Below are 21,852 nucleotides of genomic sequence, written 5' to 3' on the forward strand. Positions count from 1 at the left end.
ATATAAAACACCAATTTTCTTTAGCCATTAAAACATTAGGTTAAAAAATGACTATTATGAACAAAGTTTTGTTTTACTTGACAAAGCCTTGTTCTGAAAAACAAAACAAAAATAATAATGCAAAAACAAACTTAAGATTCTCTACCTGTGACTTAGAACTAAAATATAGCAGCACATTTCAAGCTACCAAAAGGTAGAAAATCTCCCTTAGATTATTGTGAAGCTTAATACTTAAACATATGGATATAGATGCAGCACATTTTTATTACAAAATAAGAAGCTGCCCAGCTTGCACTTTTTAACCTCAGAATTGGGAAAGCGAAGCCAACAAAGATAAGAGAACATAAAACTGTGCTGCTTAAATTTTACATCATAATTTACAAGTTAACTTGGAAACATTTTTTGTGTGTGTGTATGACAGAGACAGAGAGAGACAGAGATAAGGACAGACAGGTAAGAAGGGAGAGAGATGAGAAGCATCATTTCTTCGTGGTGGCACCTTAGTTGTACATTGACTGCTTTCTCATATGTGCCTTGACTAGGGGACTACAGCAGAGCAAGTGACCCCTTGCTCAAGCCAATGACCATGGGGTCATGCTTATGATCCCATGCTCAAGCCAGTGGCCCCACGTTCAAGCTGGTGAGTCTGTGCTGAAGCCGGTGACCTTGGGGTTTCAAACCTGGGTACTCCGCACCCCAGTCCGACACTCTATCCACTGAGCCACTACCTGGTCAGGCTTTATTAATAAAATTTAAGCAGAATTTTAACTATTTTTATAATAATAAAATGCAAATAAGCAACATCTAGTTTTAAGTTCAATTATGACAATAAAAATTTCAACAGTTTTTATCCCTTGATTTTAAATGAGAAATATCCGCATAACATTATTTGTCAGTGTTGAAAATCTTTTCCTTGCTTTTCATTTTATTACTTAGGAAAGAAAGAAGAAAATGTTAAAGCAGGACTGCATATGAACATCAAAATATGAATTACGACTAAAATAAAATATGCAACTTCAACATAGACAATGAAGACATCAAAATTGTTAAATATTTTGCTTTCCTTGCTTCAACTATTAATTCAAATGAAGACTGAAGCCAGAAGTCAAGAGAAGGCTGGGACTTGGAAGGGCAACAGTGGAATAATTTTATCAAGAACAAAGACGTGTCGTTAGAGACCAAGGATAAGATTGTCCATATCCTTGTATTTTCAGTTACTATGTGCAGATATGAAAGTTGAACAGTGAAGAAGGTTGATAGGGGGGAAAAAATCATTCATTTGAAATATGGTGTTGATGGAGAGCTCTAGGAATATCCCGAATTACCAGAAAGATGAACAAGTGAGTCCTAGAACACACTAAGCCTAAAGTATTGCTGGAGGCAAAAATGACAAAACTGAAGCTGTCCTACTTTGGGCACATCATGAGAGACAGGGTTCTTTGGAAAGACAATAATACTGGGAAAAAGAGAAGGCAGCAGGAAAAGAGGAAGACTAAATATGAGATAGACTGACTCCGTAAAAGAGCCATAGGTTTGAGTTTCTACGGGAGCTGAGCAGGGCAGTTGAGGACAGGACTTTGTGGACAACACTCATTCATAGAGTCACAAGGAGTTGGAGCCTACTCAATAGTGGATAACAACTCTTTTTTTTTCCCATTTGCTGACCCTTTCATATTTTACCCTTGCTTTCTTCTTTCTCTTACCACAGTTTTCACCTGCAGAAATTTGATGTTAAAACTCAGCTCGTGATGTCCCCATCATCATTTGAAATGGAAGACCTTGAGGGTCAGGTGTAGATGGGCTGTGTGCAAGAAGAAGCTAGAAAAGCATCCAGGCTGCAGACCAAGGGGAGAATGAACTAGACTCAGATAGTCAGACATTAAGAGTCCCAGAGCAAAAGTCAGAATGACAGGTCTCCCTGTTCCTAGGCTGCTGCTTTATATCTATTCCAGTCCCTCTTGATGTGGCCTGTAATTCCTCACTGCTTCTCTGCCAACAGGAGTGTGACAAAGAGCGCATGCTGCTTCTCTCCGGACCCTGCTCACTACTTTGAGGGAGTCCCCCGTTGCTTGGCTCTCCCATGTTATCTGTGAAAATAGGGGCTCAGAGGAAAGCATGCCGTGATCTTTTGTTTCAGTTACTACATTTATATCTTAGTGTGTGCATTAATCTGAGATACCCCAGCCTGACCTGTGGTGGCGCAGTGGATAAAGCATCGACCTGGAAATGCTGAGGTCGCTGGTTCAAAACCCTGGGCTTGCCTGGTCAAGGCACATATGGGAGTTGATGCTTCCAGCTCCTCCCCCCTTCTCTCTGTCTCTCTCTCTCCTCTCTAAAAATGAATAAATAAAAATTTAAAAAATCTGAGATACCCCAGAAGAGCACGCTGTATTCCTAATAATTATGTTCTTTAGAACTTGAGAGCTTTAATAATTTTTTGTCTGCTTGGTGTGCCCATAGGCTAAGAAAAGAGCGTTCAAAGTTCTTTTACACCATTTTGATTTTATTAATTTCTTTGCATTTTTTTCAGGGTTTTTTTTTCTATATTTGGATGCTATGCTCTTTGATTCATAAATGTTTAGGGTAGTTTTAAACTTGTAGATTGCATTCATTAATGTTATAGAAAGTGACATTCTTTGGATCTTTAATCACTCTTTCTTTCAGTTCAACCCTGTTAAACATTGTTATCAGAACTATAACTTTAATTTACAAATGTCTGGTATATGTTTGCTTGTGCTTTTACTTTAAATATTTTTAAATTATATTTCATAGATTTATCTTTTATTTAACAAGTAGTTTAAAATATCTATGTAGTTCTAAATGAAGTTTTTTCTTGATAGAACATTTTATCTTATTTTAAAATTGTTAAATCAGATGTCGTCTTCTGCCACCTTTTTATCAAATCTCAACCTCCCCTTGAAGATATCTACTTTTATTAAAATTTTTATTTTTATTTATATAATTTTTGTCAACTTTTATTCATTCAGCCAAGTTTAAAATGTATTGCCTATTTTTGTCCTATTAAATATATGAACCAATAATTTTAAATATTTAAATTTACATCTGGTTTTCTATAATTTCACAAATAAAATAATCATTGCTGCTTCTTTGAAAAAATCAAAAGAAGTAGTTTCAAATTATTTTTACTAACTTTTTATTCCCCAATCTTACTTTTTACATTCTGAAATTTTTGTCCTAATTTATATCTCACCAGATTAATATTACCTCTTTGGAATATATATGTTTTCTTTTCAAAATTATAAATGTGGAATCAGGTTTTTTTTATCTTAATCAACAGGGAGTATTTGAAATGAACTACTTGTGGTAAGACATACTTTGGACTTTAAAAAAAGCATATATTTGTCTTATCATATTTGTCTTATCAATTCTGAAATTTCTCAGCCATTACATGTTTGATCTACCCCATTGTCCCTATTTTTTATTCTAAAACCTTCATCAGATATTTGTTGAACCATCTTATTCTACCTCCCATGTGACTTAACTTTTTTTTTTTCCATATACCAAATCTCTTCATCTCTCTGCAGTATATGCTAGGTAATTTTTCTATTATGTCCTATACACTTATTCTTTCTTCAGTTATATCTAATCAGTTTTTAACTCCTTCACTGAGTTTTTAATTTTAGTATCTATGTTTTAATTTTAGAAATTTTATTTTGTTCTTTTTCAATTCTGAATTGAGAAAAAGAACTGTTTTATTCTTTTTTTATAAAACATTATTTTAAACATACTTCTTTTAATAGTCCTTATTTGATAATTTTATCATGTTAAATTTTTTTTATTTAATCCTGTTATTTGTTGTGTCTTGTAACTGTTACTCATAATAGATTTTTTTTCATTGTGTTTTAGAAGTTTATCTTCAGTATGGCTTTATCTAGAGAAATATGTTAAACTTTGGTTGAAAGAGGTTTAGCATCCTTTTCTGCTGAGCACCTCAGGACTATCACTTACCTAATTTTATATTTTTATTTCTCAGTGTGATGGTTATTGGGCTATATATATGATATAAAATTGAACCCCAATTCCGTATGAGGTCAGGACTATGTTTACTAATTCCTGAGAGTTCAGAAAGATACAGAAAAGATTTTTATTTTCCTTCTTTGCTGCCAGTGGGTGAAAAAAAAATTATTTTATTTTTTTGGTATTTTCCGAAGAGAGAAGCGGGAGTGGGAGGGGGGCAGGCAGACAGACTTCTGCATGTGTAGGACTGGGATCCACCTGGCACGCTTTCCAGGGGACGATGTTCAGCCTATCAGGCGCATTACTCCGCTGCAACTGGAGCCATTCTAGCACCTGAAGCAGAAGCGTTGCAGCCATCCTCAGTGCCCAGGCCAACTTTGCTCCCAGGGAATCTTGGCTGTGGGAGGGGAAGATAGAGATAGAGAGAAAGGAGGAGATGGGGAAGGGTGGAGAAGCAGATGGGTGCTTCTCCTGTGTGCCCTAACTGGGAATCGAACTGAGGACTTCCACACGCTGGGCCGATGCTCTACTGCTGAGCCAATGGGCCAGGGCCTGGGTGAATTTTTTATATCCTATTTTTCACTGAATTTGTTTCAGTTTTATAAATGAAGTGTACTTTTGTACCAACTTCTCCTGCCTCCATGTGGATGCTAAATCCCAACTCTTCAGCTCATATGATTAACATTTCTGTCTCCATTCTACCCTTGAAACTGCTATAGCATAGTTTATCAATTTACTTCTCTGCACTTTAGTTATTTCTTTTAATGCGGTTTATTTACATTTCCCTCCATTTATTTTGAACTTGTCTATTTTATCTTTAAATATTTCTAGTAGTTTCAACCATTCTATTTTCATGCATACCAATTCTTGCAATATTTTAATATTATTCATTATTATTTATTTATATAGCTTTCATATTTTCTCCAATTTTATTTTTTTATTTTTTTATTTTTTTTACAGAGACAGAGAGAGAGAGTCAGAGAGAGGGATAGATAGGGACAAACAGAAAGGAATGGAGAGAGATGAGAAGCATCAATCAATCATCAGTTTTTGTTGCAACACCTTAGCTGTTCATTGATTGCTTTCTCATAGGTGCCTTGACTGTGGGGCTATAGCAGACAGAATGACCTCTTGCTCAAGCCAGCGACATTGGGTCCAAGCTGGTGAGCTTTGCTCAAACCAGATGAGCCCACGCTCAAGCTGGAAACCTAAGGGTCTTGAACCTGGGTCCTCTGCATCCCAGTCCGATGCTCTATCCACTGCGCCACCGCCTGGTCAGGATCCAATTTTCTTATTTCTGCTTTTTCTGAAGCTTTCTTAAGCATATCTTCATATTATTGATTGGCTTTCTGTAATGTTTAGGTCAGTTTGTAATAGATATGAAATCTTTCAGTGTCATTTCCCCTGGTTTCTTTTACTTTCTTCATTCCTTTATAATTATTTTATTTTATAAAGTTTATTTTTTGATAATTCTCCTTAAAGATATGAAGCTGTCTTACATTGTATTTTCTTTCCCTGCTACATAGACTTTGTCTCCTAGAATACTGTTCATATCTATACTTTTCAATTTGTATTTATTTTCTTTTTGTTCTGAAAAATATTTGCTCAGATGACAAACACTTATCTCATGCTTCCTAGTTTTATCCTTTTGAATTATCATAATTTACCTAGGTCTGCTAGTTTTCTAAAGTAGAAGGAATGGAATTTTTTTGACAGTCTTTCTTGTTTTCCTGGCAACTGCTTGTTGTTGAAGATATTTCTTCTATGTTTAATTATCTGTTTGCATGCGAGAGACAGGAAGCCAAAACTGTGGGCAGCATAAAAGCTCTGTGAAATTTCTTCTCTTTTTTTTTGTAATTCTGCACCTGACTTCACTGGGTTGGGGATTTTTCTTTGGGAGAGAAATCTTTTATTTTTTAAATGTGTGTGTGTGTGTGTGTGTGTGTAAAAGAGAGAGAGAGAGAGAGAGAGAGAGAGAGAGATGGGGGAGGGGGTGGGTAGAGAAGCTGATGGTCATTTCTCCTGTGTGCCTCACCTGGGAATCAAACCCAAGACAGCCACACACCAGGCCAATGCTCTACCACTGAGCTCACTGGGCAGCCTCCTTTCAAAATCACTTAGTTTCTCACATTTAGATTGAGCTAGCAATTTTTCTCAGCTAGAGTGTAGTTTTTTTTTTTTTCAACTCATATGGTTATACACATTATTAGCCAATATGTATTTTTCTCCATGTGTTTAATTCTGGTCAGCAGTTATAAAGTTATCATGTTCTGTTCCTTACTCTTTCTAATTAGTCTGATCTAAAAAAAGGAGGGAGGAGAGGGTTAACATCTTTATTGAACACGTTCTTCTTCAATTCCACTGACTTTTCCAGTCTGCAAAAGGCAAATGGCCCTTAGGTCTGCCATTTCTTACAATTTACCCACATTTCCAGCCTGTGCCATTAGTTATTTCTTTCACTGACTCCCTGCAATACTGATCTGTGCTCACTAGCTAAGGAATGAATCATTAGCTCCCAGTGTCCAATTTAATTTATATATAATATATAACACCCAATTATTTTTCAGAAATTTTAATATTATATTAGAATGTGTCTTATTTTTAACAGAAATAAAAATTTCTTCTCTATTTCCTTAGTTTTGTGTGTGTACCTTTTGGAATTTATTTTTTTCAAAACATACTTCTGACTCTTGGAGCTAGAATTATAGTTTATTTATACTATAGGAAACTGAGATTTAAAGAAATTCTCTGTCAATTTTGTGTGACTATACATTCTTGTTACTTTATGCAAATTGCTTACTCTTCTTAAGCTTTAATGTCCTCAGTTATAAAATGAAAACAGTGATATATGTTTCCTTGGGTTATTGTAAAAATTTAATTAAGTAATAAACACAAATACAATGAACGCATCGCTAGGATGTTAACTGTTGTTACTACTATGGTAATGTTTCAAAGATTTAGATTTTTCTTTTTGTGTGTCTGCTTTTTAATGTAAAGCACAGTGTATTTTTGAAGAGGCAGAAGAGGCATACTTAGTTTATTTTAACCAGTCATTCTTTACCACTTGGCAGTATTCAGTGATCACTGGAAAATCCTATCCAAAAATAAAAAATCTATGGAACTAATACCCTGAATCAGAGATGAAAATAACCATCTCCATCAAAGGATGTTGACACAGTTCAATGATTATATCATTTTAGTCAGCTAAAACAAGGTTAGAAAGGAAAACAAAGTAAACAATGAAATAATATTAAAAAGTTTTGATGCTTTAGACATATTATGACAAATTTATAAAACAAGCTTATTACCAGACAAGAGTACAACCAAAAGTTAAAAAAAGGAATAAAAGTAACATGAATTTTATTATTGTCAAAAACAGAGCAAACATAACCATTTTAGGTAATATATTTATAAGAAAAATCCTCTTTACTGATGGCTTTGAGCTTAAGTCATTCATTTTTGCCATCTGCCACCAATAGTCATGTTAACCTCAAGAGCAAAACATGCCAGACTATGGTTTCTCTGTTAAATCAAGTTGCAATGTATCTGAAGTGAGGAATGATGGAATTAGATGTTATTAAGCAAGAGTTAATAGTTACTTATGTATTTCTGGCTGAATGTATTCTTAAGTCTGCAGCCTAAATATTTCATTCTTAATACTCAGTGACTAAAAAATTATGTCATATCACATTTGCAATTTCCAATGTTTGGGGCATCTACCCTGTGGTTTTCAACCACAGTCCATGTTTGACTCTATAATCCTCATACAATATCAGGGTTGTTAACACTTTCATGGAGCAGCACAAAATTTCTGGCAGACCAGGGTTGAAAAATAGTGATCTACCTGCTTCTTTTCCAACGTTTTCAGTTTTTCTCAGGGTTCCATTACCCAACTATCTTGAAATCTCTCATTGTTCAGGAATCAGTTATTATTCTCTTTATTCTATCTACCTCTTCCTCATCCTTTCCTTCTTCTCCCCCATTTGTCTCCATCCCCCACCACCCACTCCTCGTTTGTCTCTCTCTCCTCCCACCCCTTGCTGAACAGGAATTTTCACAGCTCATTCTACCACTTCCTCCCAAAGAGATGAGAGATGACTGATCACTGCTGTTTTCTGTAGGAGGTTTCTACTCCACTGTCTTCTAGAGCCACTAAGGGTTTCTTTGGCTTCTCTGGTTACTGCTGCTTCCCTGGGGTAACAGCTTAAGAGCCAAGTCTTGTTCATCTTAGACTTAGCTTCTGTTGGCATCATGTTCATCTTCAGACCCATTAGATCTTGGGCTTTGAGTCTGCTAAAACAAAGGTTTGGTTACAACTGTGTCACCAGTCTCCATTAAATGATGTGATTTCTCAAAGGAAAGAATCTACTTTTTTTCTTCAGTCAAGACTGTGCAACCTACACACATACACAAGCAACTTGGGCCCCAAAGTTTACAAATCTAGTGGTATGAGTTGAGCCCTAGATTTCCCCATATAACTGTCTTCCCCAAATATGTCCAAGATTCAAGGCTGACTGCTTTGGGTAGAAAATTACTATCCATCCCCAATGTGGCCAGAACCAACATTATTCATTCCATGTTCTCATCTCCATCATCCTTTCCTGACATCTTTCTTTGATTGGAGCTTCCCTTGTCTCACTGTAAATATGTATTGAATGCTTTCTATGTCCAAAGCATAGCCCAAGCAATAGTAGATAAAACAGAAATAGTCGAACATTTGTTGTAATCAGTTTGAAACTCAAAGAGGAGGAATAATGCTTTTCAAACCCTTTTCTCTTAGAAGGTGCTTTTACCTAATCAATATTTATGTATTCAGATAACTTTCAGGGATCAGCTAGGTAGAATCTAAGGCCCAATCAACATTGTATGAGAAGCTGTACAACTACGAATATCTACAGAGTGTGAGCCCTAGGTTCTTACTCATTCAAAAGCTTATTGTACATCAGTGGGATGCCAAAGACAGGGCAGTAGAGATAATCTACCCTGGGGGGCAGGCAATGTGTGTACATTATCTATGAATGTTTTGCTTTTTATTTTTACCAAACACTAGCAATTCTAAACAATATCAGTGTTAAAATATTTTTCCTAAAATAAAATTTTTGTTGGTTTAAGTTAAGAATCAGCAAGCTTTTTTTCTTTTTTCTTTTTTGTATTTTTCCGAAGTTAGAAGCAGGGAGGAATGAATCAGACTCCTGCATACGCCCGACTGGGATCCACTTGGCATGCCCACCAGGGGGCGATGCTCTGCCCATCTGGGACATTGTTCTGTTGCAGCTGAAGCCATTCTAGTGCCTGAGGTGGAGGCTGTGGAGCCGTCCTCAGCACCTGTGCCAACTTTGCTCCACTGGAGCCTTGGCTGCTGGAGGGGAAGAGAGAGAGAGAGAGAAAAGAGAGGGGGGAGGGTAAAGAAGTAGATGAGTACTTGTCCTGTGTGTCCTGACTGGGAATCGAACCTGGGACTTCCACAGGCCAGACCAATGCTCCACTGCTGAGCCAACTGGGCAGGGAAGACAATTTTTTTTATAAAGGACCTGATACCAACCATTTAGGGTTTTGGGGGAATATAAGGCCTCTGTCACAATTACTCAACTTTGCTACTGTAAACAGAAAGCGACCATAGACAGTACATAAATGAGAGTGGATGTGTTCCAATAAAACTATATTTACAAAAATAAGCAGCAGACAAGATTTGACCAGCAGGCTATAACTTATCATCTAAATTATAAGTAATTGGGTTTACTGTTGATTTTTAATACATGTAGGCTTAAAATTACCATGTTTATCACTTATCCTTTAGTAACATTGTACTCAATATGTAAATTAATCAGAGAACCCCCGTTATACAGAAGCACTGACACATGCAGACTGAACTATAGCGTTCAATTTTTAGAGTAACTTCTTTTTTTTAGAGTAACTTCTTAACAGTAAGAAATAATTTGAGTTTCAATCTCACACTCCCACAGTACTACTTATTTTTTCATCTTCACAGTGATATATAGAAGAAGAAACAGAAGTTGGATCATTTTTTTTTATTATCTCAGAGTTGACAAACTATGATTATAGCCAGCTGAGAATGGTTTTTACATTTTTTAATATCTAAAAATTTTTCAAAAGGAAAAATATTTTATAACATGAAAATTATATCAAATTTATCTATGAGTCTATGTCTATTTTGTGTGTTTATTCATTTTGTTAATTGGCTCCCACATATGACTGAAATATGGTACTTGTCTTTCTCTAGCATATTTCACTTTGCATAATAACCATCCATTTCACTGTCTATAAATAAAGTTTTATTAAAACATGACCATTCTCATTTATTTACATATTATTGAAACAGCAAAACTGAGTAGTTGCAATAGAACTCATGTGGCTTGCAAAGCCTGAAATAGTAATTATATCAGAAGCATTTGTCATTTCATGTGACCTCTTGGAGTTTTAATTGTGTTTCAAGGTTAAAATAGCCAAACAAGATACAGGCTCTAAGGTATAATATTTTTGTTTAGTAAATGTAAATTTTAGTTTATATAGGAGATATTTTTCTGACTTTGAATGATATATTTAAAAATGAAAGTTATTTTCTTTTACTAAAAATAAAGAATAAAACTAATAATACTGTTGTACACTGTATGCATACTAACAGCATAGACTGGGTGGCTTAAACAACAGAGATTTATTCTCACTGTTCTGGAGGCTAGAAGTCCAAGATCAAAGTGTGAGCAGGTTTGGTTTCTCCTTAAGCTATTCTCCTTTGTTTGCAGATAGTAGCCTTCTCGCTGTGCCCTCACATAGCTTTCCCTCTGTGTGCATGCATCCCTGGTGACCCTGTGTATGTTCAAATGTTTTCTTCTTATAAGGATACCAGTCAGATTGGTTTAGGGCCCAACCTTGTGACATCATTTTAACTTAATGACCTCTTTAAAGGTCTTACCTCCAAATATAGTTATGTTCTGAGATGCTGAGGGTTAAGATTTCAACATATAAACTTAATGCAAACAGAATTCAGCTCATAATAAATAAAATGAATGAAAAATATAGTTTTAGATTTTTATGCTTGAAGGGGAATTTGATTTCAGTTGTTCATTTTATAGCTGAGGGAAGAGAGGTCTTTCCAAGGCAAACTTGCAGAAAAACCATGGGACTCCAAATCTGATTAGTGCTCTTTCAACTAGAGTTTACAGGATAATTTTTTACTGTTTGTTTTAATGGCTGTCACTGAAATAGTAAATTTATATTGTGTCATTATATTACCTTTAGTCAAAAAGTTCCCCTTTTGGTATTTATCATTATTGTGCATAGTTCTGTCACCACTCTATGCAAAACATAGATTTGGAAAATTCTCCATCAAAACAATAAAAATAAAAGGCCTTGAAAGAAATGCTGATAGAAACCTGACAGGAAATATATGTATAGGAAGTTAATATTTTAGTGATTATAAAGGGCTTTGTTCTTCCCATCTGTCCCCCCAGCCGCATTTTAAGGAAATAGAATATATTTGGGATAACATGAGAAATACCTCTGAGTCAAGGAAAAATCAAAAATCATGTGTTTTCCATAAAACACAGCAATGTAAGCTCTATTCTAAAAGGATAGAAATAGTTATGAAAGAAAAAATGTAATTTGAATAACTAAAATCCAAAGAATTACACAGCAAAAAGATGATTTTTTTTTTCTAAAAGAGGAATATTTGAAAACTAAGACAATTTTCCTTGAAGATTTCTCTGCAAGTTTCTCAATTTCTTAAAGTCATTTAGTGATCATTCACAAATGAAAACCATATACTGTTATCCAGGTCTGAGGTTAGACAAGTTTATTTATAAAGCTTTCAAAGCATTTCAGAATGCTTGATGCTTATCACATACATAGACTCATGCAGTAGGCACGGGATGAATGGAGGCATTTTCTCATTAAACTTAACCAGAAAATGATCTTGAAAGCATAGCTAAGATTTTTTGAAAAAAGGAGCTCACAGTACCCTTTTTAAAAGGGTTAGGGTGACCCTGACTCTGGGACCCATTTTGGAGTTTGGAATCTGTACACAGAAGTGGGCAAGGTGTACTTTAACAACTAAGGGTAGCTGGCAGATTTCCCTGTCTGCGTGCTCTCAAGATCTAGCTACACTTTAGACATTTGGCCTATAAACATATCAGCTCCTGGAATTCTGGCCTCAGTTTTATTCTGTCCTTCTCTGTAATTCTCATATCAATGAAATGAATGAAGGGGGTTAAGAATAATTATGAAATGCTTGAAATCACACTAAGTTTTCAATAATGCCTGAGGTTTTAACTTTTTCCGTTGGAAGTAATATTTATTTTTTTGTTGTTTTGGCTCTTTTTCTTTTATTAAATTTATTTACATTATCTTATTTTCGTGAGTGATTTACAGTTAGTAGTTTGTAGAAAATTAAAGGTGCTTCTCACCAAAAGGAATTTTAGGGATAATCTAATCAGAACACCAGTTCTTAGAGTTAAAAAATATATATGAAAAATTAAGGTGCCTGTCCTGTGGTGGTGCAGTGGATAAAGAGTCCAGCCTGGAACGCTGAGGTTGCCAGTTTGAAATCCTGGGCTTGCGCTGTCAAGGCACATATGGGAAGCAACTATGATCAGTTGATGCTTCCAGCTTCTCTCCACACTCTCTCTCTCTCTAAAAGAAAAAAAAAAAAAGAATTAAGGTGATGTTTTAATGCCACATGATAAACAGTATTGAAATAAGAACTCAAATCCATGCCTGATAATTCTTTATTTTATTCTTCTTGATATGCCATGCAAAATAAAAAAATCAAATATATTAATTAACATAAAAAGTATTGAGTTTTTCAGTGGAACAGTAAAGAATATTTTATTTTCTCATCTCTCTAATAGAACTATCTTCTTCCTTTTGAAAATTTAATCTTCAGTGGATACAGTATTGATTTAGTCAATACTGTCTTGAGAGACCAACTGGTTACTCAGACAGAACTCAGGTGAAAGAAGATTTAAAGTAGGCATTGCATTCCAAAGATGGGGTGGGTCTCCAGCCTTCCGATTTTTTTTTTTTTTTTCTTTTTTTTTTTTCTGAAGCTGGAAACAGGGAGAGACAGTCAGACAGACTCCCGCATGCGCCCCGACCGGGATCCACCCGGGACGCTCTGCCCACCAGGGGCGATGCTCTACCCATCAGGGAGAGCCACTCTAGCGCCTGAGGCAGAGGCCACAGAGCCATCCCCAGCGCCCGGGCCATCTTTGCTCCAATGGAGCCTTGGCTGCGGGAGGGAAAGAGAGAGACAGAGAGGAAAGCGCGGCGGAGGGGTGGAGAAGCAAATGGGCGATTTAGTCAATACTGTCTTGAGAGACCAACTGGTTACTCAGACAGAACTCAGGTGAAAGAAGATTTAAAGTAGGCATTGCATTCCAAAGATGGGGTGGGTCTCCAGCCTTCCGATTTTTTTTTTTTTTTCTTTTTTTTTTTTCTGAAGCTGGAAACAGGGAGAGACAGTCAGACAGACTCCCGCATGCGCCCGACCGGGATCCACCCGGCACTACCACCATGGGGCGACGTTCTGCCCACCAGGGGGCGATGCTCTACCCATCCTGGGCGTCGCCATGTTGCGACCAGAGCCACTCTAGCGCCTGAGGCAGAGGCCACAGAGCCATCCCCAGCGCCCGGGCCATCTTTGCTCCAATGGAGCCTTGGCTGCGGGAGGGAAAGAGAGAGACAGAGAGGAAAGCGCGGCGGAGGGGTGGAGAAGCAAATGGGCGCTTCTCCTGTGTGCCCTGGCCGGGAATCGAACCCGGGTCCTCCACACGCTAGGCCGACGCTCTACCGCTGAGCCAACCGGCCAGGGCTCCAGCCTTCCGATTTTTAGGAACTTTTCTGAGTATACTATGAGATGATGAACTGACACATAATAAACTTACTAGAAACAGATTTATATAGAAAGTCTAGTGACTAATTTCCAACAAAAATGAAAACAAATAGAATATTTATGTTCACTCAACAACAAATAGAAGAGATGCCAAATCAAGGTTGCTCTCAATGATTTAATCAACATCAAGCAAATCAGACAATTTAAATAGTTATCATTGGCAGTCTAGTGATGACCTGATTTTTAAATCACGCTTATTCAGAGATTTTAGTTTACATGACATAATGAGAGTCTAATGCTCAGAGAAATGTTTTTAAAAATGTATTTTGTGTTTATGTGATATTCATAATTAACATACACATTGATATCTACAAAAGAAAAATGTGTACATAACTAAGCACATTTTCTTAAATTTGTTACACATTGCAATACTATTGATTTTTTATATTTATGTATAGAAACATGTATTTTAAATAAACATTTGAATATTTGTGGTGATAATGTTTCAGATTTCTCCTTCAATAGTCTTTAGAAGTCTATAGGTAGAATTTTATCCTCCTCAGAGAAACCCCAGTGTTTGCTTTTAAAGGCCTTTCAACTGATTGGACAGGCCTGCCCACTTTATGGAGAATAATCTTCTTCACTTAATGTCAGCTAACTATAAGTGTTAACCATATCTATAAAATACCATCATACCATTACCTAGATTAGTGTTTGATTGGATAGCTGGGTGCTATAATAAATCATAAACTTCTAACTGGGAAGGTTGTGGTGGTAGTCATTTTAACTTTTTAGGAAAAGTTTATTTGTGCCTTAAGCAAGCACAGTGTTTCTGTGCATCTAGGTTAACATATCTTTGAAATGCTTCTTTTAGTCCCTTACTTTTAATGTGCAAACCACCCTTTCAGACCTCTCCTTTTAACCACCCTCAAGAGAGCAAACAAACAATCTAATTAAAATATGGGTATAAAACCTGAATAGACACTTCTCCAAGAGGACATACAGATGACCAGTAGACATATGGAAAGATGCTCATCAGAGAAATGCAAATTAAAACCACAGTGATATATCACCTCACACCTGTCAGAATGGCTCTCATCAATAAATCAACAAACAACAAGTACTGACGAGGACATGGAGAAAAGGGAACCCTCATGCACTGTTGGTGGGAATGCCACTGTGGGAAGCCTTATAGTTACCTCAAAAAACAAAAAATAAAACTGCCTCCTGACCCATAAATTTCACTTCTTGGAATTTATCCAAAGAAACCTAAAATACTAACTCAAAAGAAAATATGCACCTCTATGTTCATTGCAGTGTTATTATAATAACTACAATCTGGAGACAGCCCAATGTCCATCAGTAGACAAGTGCATAAAAAAAGCTTTAGTATATTTACACAATGTAATACTACTTGGCTGTAAAAAAGAAAGAAATCTCACCTTTTGTGACAGCATGGGTGGACATGGAGAGCTTTATGCTAAATGAAATAAGCTAGTCAGAAAATGACAAGTACCATAGGATTTCACTCAGATTTGGAATCTAATGAACAAAATAAGCTAACAACCAAAATAAGAAACATATTTATAAAGAGAGGCTGTCAACTGTTATTGGGCAATGGGAGAGGGCAGAAGGACTGATAAAAAGGAAAAAAAGGGAAAAAACTCATAGACACTGACAACAGTGTGGTGAGAGGGAGCTGGGCAGAAGTGTGTGGACAAGTCCTGCCAGGGATGAGGATGACGGAGACACAAAGATCTGACTCTGGGGACCAGGTTTAGTGACACAGATCCACTTTATTCAGGAAGTAAACTAGCTTATATACACAGGTTACAGCGTGTTCCTCAAAGCCAATGGCTGAAAAGATCAGGGAGCAGTGTAGTTGGCACTAAGTCACTTCCTTATCGCGGCGAGCTCCCTTCCTGGGTATGCCCAGGAGGCTTCTGGGAGCTGGAGTATTCTCACAGCATTGCATCAGCCACAGCTGCTAGAAATGTGCTCTGCACTCCACCCACAGAAGTAGTGGAGGGATTAGGGCAGGGGTCCCCAAACTTTTTACACAGGGGGCCAGTTCACTGGCATTTCTCTGATGATTACACAGGGGTCCCTCAGACCATTGGAGAGCCGGACTATAAAAAAAACTATGAACAAATCCCTATGCACACTGCACATATCTTATTTTAAAGTAAAAAAACAAAACAGGAACAAATACAATATTTAAAATAAAGAACAAGTAAATTTAAATCAACAAACTGACCAGTATTTCAATGGGAACTATGCTCCTCTCACTGACCACCAATGAAAGAGGTGCCCCTTCCAGAAGTGCGGCGGGAGCCGGATAAATGGCCTCAGGGGGCCGCATGTGGCCCGCGGGCCGTAGTTTGGGGACCCCTGGATTAAGGAAATAAATAGTGATGGAGGCAGGTTTGACTTGAGTGTAAACAGACATTACAGTCTACAGATAATACGTTGTAGAATTATGCACTTGAAACCTATATAATTTTGTTAGCCAGTGTCACTCAATAAATTCAGTAAATAAAAAAGAAATAAAAAAATTATAAAGAAAGAGTACAAAGCTTAACCATCCTAAATCTAATCCCAACTTGCTTTCTTTCACCTTCCTGTAATCTCCCTTATATTCCCTCCTTAATCACAAACGTGTAAAAGAAACTGCAAAACTGTTTTTCTTCAGAGCATTTGAGCTCTTGCTCCCCAGTATATGTTGTCAGTTTGACTCATATAAAATCTTATCTGTGACATTATTCATGGTGGCCACAACGCGGAAAGAATTGAAGTGTTTCTCAATAAATGACTGCCTGAAGAAGATGTGGTACATATGTACAGTGGAAAACAACTCAACCATTAGAAGAGATGAAATACAGCCATTTCCAACCACATGGATAGATCTTGAGACTATCATTCTAAATGAAGTAAGGCAGACAGAAAAAGTCAAGAGCCATATGATTTCACTCATATGTGGGAGATAAAACTGAAAACAACAAATTAACAAACAAGACGAACAAATAAACAAAAACTTACAGACATAGACAAGAGGATTGTGGTTACCAGAAGGAAAAGAGGGTGAGGGAAGGTAGAAGAGAGTAAAAGGGTCAAATACATAGTGATGGAAGGAGTTTTGACTTGGGGTGATAAATACACAAATGCAATATACGGGTCATGTATTATAGAACTGTATACATGAAACCTATATATAATTTTATTAACAAATATATCAATAAATTTAATAAAAGAAGATATTCAGAAAAATTATAAGTTTGGACATTCTTACATTGACAATTCAAAGAAGTAAACTATATATTGATTTTTGTTATCATTGAAGAATTAAAATATTTATTATTGAACTGGTTTAAGTCTTTGCATTATATCTGTGTGGATTTAAAAAAGGGGATTCTATGGAAAGTAAATTCTTAACTGGGCAGATTATGGTGGGTAGTCATGCTCCAAGCCGAAAATTTCTTTACTGGAAGGTTTTAAGCCAGGCTTCTTCCTTGTTTTTGTGTATTTAGGTTAATAGCCCTTTGAAATATGAGAAGTAATATCCCTGGATGGGGGTATGAATCCTCAAGAGAGCACATAATGTTGTTAACGATCCTGTAATTAATCCCTGCCTTGCTTTCTCCCTCTTCTATGTATGTCTCTCCTTAATTTCAAATGAATAAAAGAAGCTGGGAAATTGTTATTCTTTGAAGCATCTGAAATATTGCTCCCCAAAATATGTCATCAGTTTGGCTCAAATAAACTCATAAAAATTCTTTACAAGTTTAGGTTTAGGTTTTTCTTATATTGACACCTGAAAAGAGGTACTGTGTCTTCAAACATTTCCAACTTTTAACACTAAACTCCTACTATTCCGTGAAATAAAAGAGCAAGGGCTTCTGACCCATAATTAGGAGTGAGAAGAAGAAAGTTGAAACTTGCACAGTACCCGTAACAGCCACATTTTTTTTCTTTTTATCTGCTGCAGATTTTCTACTTGTGAAGAGCTTTGGTTTAATTTTAATCAAAAACAGCTATTTCAGGCAGATGTTCAGAGTTCAAAGACATTATGTACACAATTATAAAAACTTTCCTTTTCAGACACAGGAGTAAACCAATCTAAGTTTAGCACGCCTGGGATTCAAGTTACATCCTTGTGTTCTATTTAAGAATATATCTATCATAATGCTTCCAAGCAGCTAAGGAAACAATTTTGTCACTTTTTAAGGCATGAAAAAGCCTGAGTCAGGTCCCTGGGGATGTTGCCTTTTGTCATCTCTCCAGATATGTAAATTGCTATCTCAGGGCAAAACTGTTTACACTACTTCCAAATAAATATTGTTTATTTTTTTAATTATAATTTTTTTTATTGAATTTGTTGGAGTGACACTGGTTAATAAAATTTTAACAACAGTAACAACAAAAATCACCCATAATTACTGACCCAATTACATCTTTTAAAGTAAAATTCTTGGCTACTTGCCCTTCCAATAGTCTGCCAAAAGATACTAGAAAGAGAACTTCTGCTAACATTTTCGAACCACTTAAAAACCACTAACTGAGGATTCTAAGCACTTGCCCTCCTGGGTGTGAATGTTTGTCACCTGCTGGGGTGATGTGTTGTCATAGAGCTTTTATCATTTATTAGGACAAATTGCCTGATGGGTTAGGTATTTCTGAAGGGGTGAATCAATATGAAAATAAACACAAGTGGAAAAGCAATATTTTTATATTACTCTCTGCTCAAATATAAATAAATTGTGAAACATGTGATACCGCTTTGAGAAGCCAACAAACATTGCAACTATTTAATAATCTATTTTAGAAAAAAAAATATTCAAAATTCTAGATGGAAATAAGGAGATTTTTATTCTTTAAAAAGTTATTAATTATGTATATTATTAATAAAAGACTGAAATGGCTCATTTCTAGGTTTCACTTAGTGCTGCCACTGATTAGTTAGATCTTGAGGAAGATTTTTGACTGCAGTGGGCCTCAGTTTCTTCCCTGAAAAAGGGAGAAGTGAGACTACAGGAACAGTTGACAGATTTATGGAATTCATGGGTTAGTAAAATTAAAAAAAAAAGAAGTTGACACTGAGCTGACAACTTTTTTTTCTTTTTCTTACAGCATTCTTATTTACCCTCTACTATTCTTACCATTTTGTTGAGAAAGGACATGAATACCAAGAAATGGGAACAACATAATCCCAGAATACCAGTTTTATGGAAGGAATAAATTCAGGTTGAAGGAATAGAAAAATGACAACATTGTCCTCATTTGTCTCATTTATCCACAAGCCTGTGAAAAAAATTGTACAGCCCAGCACTTGTCCTCCAACAGTTTTTTTTAAATCAATAATGAAAATTATCTCCAAGATAATTATCTCCTTCTCACTCAGAGCCAACATGCTAAATTAGAGCCTACAATCTTAGAATTATATAATTAACTCATCACTTTCTTGTTGGTTTACTTTATTTTCTTCATCTGTTTATAATTTATTTTCCAACATAAATACTTTTTCTTACCTAAATTCCACATATTAGGGCATATTTATATTTCTATAAATAAACCTACATCCTCTCTTTTCTTTGTAGTTGTGTACATATGTGTGAGGTGGTACTAGCTCTATACTTTGTGAGACCTTCTTTATCAGGTCATTATCAGAATGTATGAAGTGCAGGGAATACATTTAAAAATGGCTGGTGAGATTCTCTTTTGCAAATGTGTTTGATCTTGGAAATTCCATGTTTTTTTCCCTATGTATAGCTATGTAAATAATCTATCTGACATTTAAAGAAATTGCATTCTCTTCCTAAAAGCCCTTCACAGGCAAATAAAAAAAATTTAATTAAGAATTCATAGAGCCTGACCAGGTGGTGGCACAGTGGATAGAGCGTCGGACTGGGATGCAGAGGACCCAGGTTCGAGACCCCGAGGTCGCCAGCTTGAGTGCGGGCTCATCTGGTTAGAGCAAAAAGCTCAGCAGCTTGGACCCAAGATGGCTGGCTCCAGCAAGGGGTTACTCCGTCTGCTGAAGGCCCGTGGTCAAGGCACATATAAGAAAGCAATCAATGAACAACTAAGGTGTCGCAATGTGCAACGAAAAACTAATGATTGATGTTTCTCATCTCTCTCCATTCCTGTCTGTCTGTCCCTGTCTATCCCTCTCTCTGACTCTCTGTCTCTGTAAAAAAATAAACAAATAAAAAAAAAAGAATTCATAGAGAAAAAAATAAGTTGCCAAGGCCTCTGGATTTCACATTTCACATTTGTTGATCATTTCTCACCCCCATCATTTTTATTTTATCCTTCTAATGTCTCAGTAGTTTCTGGCAGCAACCATTTGATTCCATAATCCTTATAATTACTACTTTTCTGGAAGCTCTCAAACACCTGTTTTCATCAGCAACACGTTTCCTTTGATATGTATCCCATCCCATTTCAACTGAACTGTGGCAGCATGGCAGAGGCTACTTGAACCCTACCTAATAAGTGATAAGTCTTCATGCTGTTGGATGGAGGTGGGCCCAACTCCAAAATCCCATTTTACAACTGATCTTAGAGCTAACTCTCCTAGATGAGTTTCCCTGAGAATAGGCTTTGATAGAGATTTTTATTGCAGTAATAACATCTCTAAAATAAAAAGAGAAGCAAGACTAGGAAGATGAATACTCAGTATGTGATGCAATTCTTACAGAGGATTTTAGACAATACCTGTTGAGGCAAAGGGGTCTGTACCTTTATACCCCGGTAATCTAACAATTACCGAATGTGGCAACATCACTTTGGAGAGGAAGCTGTTCACAGTGGGTGAGTGGGGGTGATGTTTGGGAGGAACTCAACTGTGAGCATTCAGTAAGCAAGAATCCCAGCAGCTAAGGGATTGAGTCTAAAATGAGAATCTATTCTTATTGACCCAAAAATTTCTTTTGAAGGAAATTTTTGGCTATTTTCCCTGAGTATACACTACCAAAGATATTAGAAAGAGTGATTAACTTTTGTTAATACAATATCTGTAAGGTTGGCAGATAATGGGGAAAGGTCAGGCCCAGGAACTTTAGCTAGGACCGCCCACAACCAACCACGCCAAAAGAAACTCCCCAAGAATCCTTTGGAAAAAAGCAACTGACTGTCAGCCAGTGACATTTCACCATGTCATATTAGCTCGACCACCCTAGGGACCCTTTAAATATCTTCCATGCGGGTCACCACTTGCGACTTCCCTGGCCTCCATATTTTCTCAAGACCAGAGAACCTCGTTGGGCGGGAAGAGCTCTGTACTCAATAAAGCCTTTTATTATTTCACACTTCGTGGCTCTGGCCCCTTCCTTTTTTCTTGGTGGGGAAAAATACCTTACAATATCCATTACAAACAAATTATGATTTATAGTTTAGAAATGCTTATATCTATTATCTTCCTCAGACTCAGTCACTTATTTATCTTGCATTTAACAAATATCTAAACCATAACTAATGCACCAAGCAACTGGGTTGGGTGGGAATACAGCAATGTAGGGGATAGGCAACTTTCTTCCACATTTGTCTGAGGAAGACAAGAAATGAACCATTTATTAATTTATTTAGCTATATTTGAATTAAGTATTTACTATTTTGATAGATCTGACTTTAAGTATTAAGGACATCACAATGAATAAGACAAAGAATATCCTTGCTTTCAAATGTCTGACATATTGTTATTGGGAAAAATGAAAAACCTATCAGTGAGTAAATAAAGGAATGAGACTATTTTAGATAGTGACAAGTGTTATGGAGAAAATAATACAGAGTAATGTGATGAAAGGTGACAGAGTGTGGAGGATGGTCAAGAAGAGCATGTCTAAGCAGGTGGCACTTGAGATAAGACTTGAATGGTGATGGTTAACTGGTAAACCCGTCATGTGAAGGCCAGAAGGATATATGTTCAAACATAAGCAATAGGTTCCCTGAGGGGAACAAGTAGAAAGACCAATGGAAGTATGGCTGGGCTGAGTGAGGAGGGAGGGTAGATGGTGAGGATAGAGAAGTGG

At 36.5% G+C, this 21,852-nt stretch overlaps 1 long non-coding RNA gene across 2 annotated transcripts in view; it reads right to left on the reverse strand.

Annotated features, from left to right (window-relative positions):
* Window positions 1-11,773: 11,773 nt before the first annotated feature.
* Window positions 11,774-21,852, reverse strand: part of LOC136316191 (uncharacterized) — a 30,623-nt gene continuing 20,544 nt past the window's right edge. For both annotated transcript variants that reach the window (XR_010727668.1, XR_010727667.1), the window contains one exon: window positions 11,774-12,624. This is a non-coding gene — a long non-coding RNA (uncharacterized lncRNA). The remainder of the gene's footprint in view (window positions 12,625-21,852) is intronic.

This window comes from Saccopteryx bilineata, chromosome 12, assembly GCF_036850765.1.
Source record: "Saccopteryx bilineata isolate mSacBil1 chromosome 12, mSacBil1_pri_phased_curated, whole genome shotgun sequence".
NCBI classification, from domain to species: Eukaryota; Metazoa; Chordata; class Mammalia; order Chiroptera; family Emballonuridae; genus Saccopteryx; species Saccopteryx bilineata.